At 44.6% G+C, this 3,699-nt stretch overlaps 1 pseudogene; it reads left to right on the top strand.

The window, feature by feature from the left end:
* The first annotated feature begins 2,702 nt into the window (after positions 1–2,702).
* On the top strand, positions 2,703–3,202 carry LOC102818390 (annotated as a pseudogene).
* Positions 3,203–3,699: the final 497 nt, after the last annotated feature.

The raw sequence follows: 3,699 nt of genomic DNA, 5'->3' as shown, positions 1-3,699 counted from the left end.
ATTTCTTGTGCGAATACCAACTGAGTTATGTAATATAAGCACTGGACTGCTAACCGCAAGGTTGGCGGTTCAAACCCACCAGCACCCTATACAGGGTCACTATGAATCAGAACCAACTTGAAACCACTTAATGACAACAACATGTCACAAGAGCCCTGGTGGTGCTATGATTAAGTGCTTGGCTACTAACGGAAAGGTTGGTGGTTCAAATCTAATAATTGCTCCAAGATCAAAAAGACCTTGTGATCTTCTCCAATAAAGATCACAAATCTAGGAAACTCTATGGGGTGGCTATGAGTTGGACTAGAATCAACAGCACGTATACTATAACTGCTTAAAAACCTTTGGTGGAGTAAAGCAAATGGATAATTATGTCATATTTTAATTCTATCTCACCATTCATCTGTCAGTTTGTCATACTGTGGTACCTTATGTGTTGCTGTGATGTTGGAAGCTATGCCACAGGTATTTTAAATACCAGCAGGTTCACCCATAGTGGACAGGTTTCAGTGGAGCTTCCAGACGAAGACAGACTAGGAAGCAGGAGAGGCAGACCACTTCTGAAAGGTTAGCTAACTAAAACCCTTATGATTATCAGAAGAACACTGTCTGATAAGAGTGCAGGAAGAAAAGTTCCTCAGGTTGCAAGGCACTCAAAATGCGACTGGGGAAGAACTGCCTCCTCAAGGTACAGTTGACTTAAACAACGTGGGTGGAACTAAGCTTTCAGGACTTTCTTTTCCTACTGGTACACAACTCAAAATGAAAAGAAACTGCTGTAAACAGCCATTAATAATCAAAACATAGAATGCATGAAAAATGAATCTAGGAATATTTCAAGTTTTAAAAAATGAAATAGAAAGCATAAAGATTTCCTAGGGATTAGTGAACTGAAATGGACTGGTACTGCTCATTTTGAATCTGATAATCATATGGTTTACTATGTTGGGAATAACAAATTGAAGAGGAATGGCATCTCGCATTCATCATCAAAAAGGTAATATCAAGTTCTATCCAAAGAACCAGGGCAGATGGCAGAGTAAGCCTATGTGCCGAACAACCAGGACATGGACGATCAAGTGAAACAGATATGCATGGTGATCCTGGAACCCTGAACTTCAGAAGACAGGACAGCAAGGTAAACTGAAAGTTGAATGAAGAAGCTGAACAGAAGCAGCAAGAAGGGGAAAAAACCGGCAGGTTGTCAGCTGCTCTGGAGCAGCTCAGCTATACTAAGCCTTTGCTGGCAACTGTCAATTCAGAGGTCTAGATGAGGCACAGGACTCAGCTGAGGATTGGTGACAAAGGGGGTTTCAATTTGCTCTTGTTCCCCTCTTCCCCCGTTAGTCGAAGGTATGGTCAGTCCCCACCCTCACCAGACCTGAGATCAGGGACACTCCCTTCTTATAAGCCTCTGCTTGGCCTGGGGTTGGGAGCCGGGCATATCACCTGGGTCTAAGCTTGCAGCAACCCCTCCTGAACTCTGCTATACAAACAGGGAATTGCATTCACACTTTCAGTCTCTATACTCTGGTAGAGTAGTAGTTACGAATCGGGCTGCGAACCTTAAAGGTCAGCAGTTCGAAACTACAAGCTAATACATGGGAGAAAGATGAGGCTTTCTGCTCTTATAAAGATTTACAGCCTCAGAAACCTGTACAGTGTCACTATGAGTCGAAACCGACTCCACAGCACATAACAACAACAAGAACAACATGCTGAGCAAATAATCTGAGAAGCTGGGTTATATGAAGAAAACTGTGGCATCAGGATTGGAGGAAGACTCAGTAACAACCTGCAATATGCAGACGATACAACCTTGTTTGATGAAAATGAAGAGGACTTAAAACATTTACTGATGGTCAAAGACCACAGCCTTCCGTATGGATTACATCTCAATGTAAACAGAACAAAAATCCTCACCACTGGAGCAATAAACAACACTCTTATCAACGGAGAAAAGATTGAAATTGCCAAGGATTTCATTCTTCTTGGATCAACTATCAACACTCACGGAAGCAGCAGTCAAGAAATCAAACGACATATTTCATTAGGCAAATCTGCTGCACAAGACCTTTTTTAAAATGTTGAAGAGCAAAGATGTCAGCTTGAGAACTAAGGTGCGCCTGACCCGAGCCACAGTATTTTCAATAACCTCATATGCATGCGAAAGCTGGACAGTGAATAAGGAAGACCGTAAAAGAATTGATGCTTTTGAGTTTTGGTGTTGGAGGAGAATACTGAAAGTGCCATGGGCTGCCAAATGAACCAATAGATCTGTTTTGGAAGAAGTACAGCCAGAGTGCTCCTTAGAGGCCAAGATGACCAAACTTCATCTCTCATACTTCGGACATATTGTCAGGAGGGACCAGTTACTAGAGAAGGATATCATGTTTGGTAAGGTGAAGGGTGAGAGAAAAAGAGGAAGGCCCCCAAGAGATGGACTGGCCAAGTGGCAGCATTAAGGGACTCAAGCGTGGCAACAGTAGTGAGGTTGGCCCAGGATAGGGCAGTGTTTCCTTCTGCTGTGCATAAGGTCGCTATGGGTCAGTACCAACTCAATGGCACCTAACAGCAACAACAACAATGAAACAAGGAGTATGATTTGTTGAATGTAAAAGTGATGATCTGCCCTGTAAACTTTCACTGGACCCACAAAACCTTAACAGTACATTGTCAGAGCGCATGCGCGACCCCGCAAAATGGAAGCTGTTGGAGTCGGCTGTCAGCAGCTGGCGGCAACCTCTCTGTTACTCCAAGCCCACGCCTAACGGCCCGGGAACTGTCAGCCTCGGCTCGGCTCTATCAAAAGAAAGTTGTTGATCATTACGAAAATCCCACAAACATGGGGTCCCTGGACAGGACATCTAAACATGTTGGAAATGGATTGGTGGTGGCTCCAGCTTGTGCTGATGTAATGAAATTGCAGATCCAAGTGGATGACAAGGGGAAAATTGTGTACTCCCGGTTTAAAACATTTGGCTGTGATTCTGCAACCGCAGCCAGTTCATTATTAGCCAGACTGGGTGAATGGAAAACAGTTGAAGAAGCCTTGACCATCAAAAAACAGACATCGCCAAGGAGCTCTGCTTGCCCCCGTGAAGCTGCACTGCCCATGCTGGCTGAGAATGTCATCAAGGCAGCGCTGGCAGATTACAAACTGAAACAGGAGCCCAAGAAAGGTGAGGTGGAGAAGAAATGAGCCGGGGACCGAGCTGCCAGCATAGCCTATCAGCTGCCCCTCCACCCTCACCCGCCGTGCCACCACCCAGATGTTCAGAAGCCCCTCATGCTGCACTGAAAGAGCGCAGCAAGTCGCTCACTGTCTGCCGTCCCCTGTGGCTGTGATGCCGGTGAAATACTCCATGTAAAGCTCTGGATCCCGTGCTGCCTTGCAGCCCACTTTATGGCCCCAACCCAGTCACATGACCATCTTGAATTGTGTGTACTGCACTCAGTGATGATGGCACATGTGGTCAATGGTCTGGTGAGTGCATAAAAACATCTGCTTTTACCTGAATCTATTGTTGAAGATTACCAGTAAATTGTCTTTGGTATGATGATTTGATAGAATCAGTGATTGATTGTACATAAGACAGATCTCTGTGTGTGTGTATATATATAGATATATACATATATATATATCAAAGGAGCTCTGGTAGCGTAGTGGTTACGAATCGGGCTGCGAACCTTAAGGTC

This window comes from Chrysochloris asiatica, unplaced genomic scaffold, assembly GCF_000296735.1.
Source record: "Chrysochloris asiatica unplaced genomic scaffold, ChrAsi1.0 scaffold00057, whole genome shotgun sequence".
In the NCBI taxonomy this organism is placed as follows: Eukaryota; Metazoa; Chordata; class Mammalia; order Afrosoricida; family Chrysochloridae; genus Chrysochloris; species Chrysochloris asiatica.
Note: the sequence above shows the minus strand (reverse complement) of the source record. Positions and strands in the feature narration are given on the sequence as shown.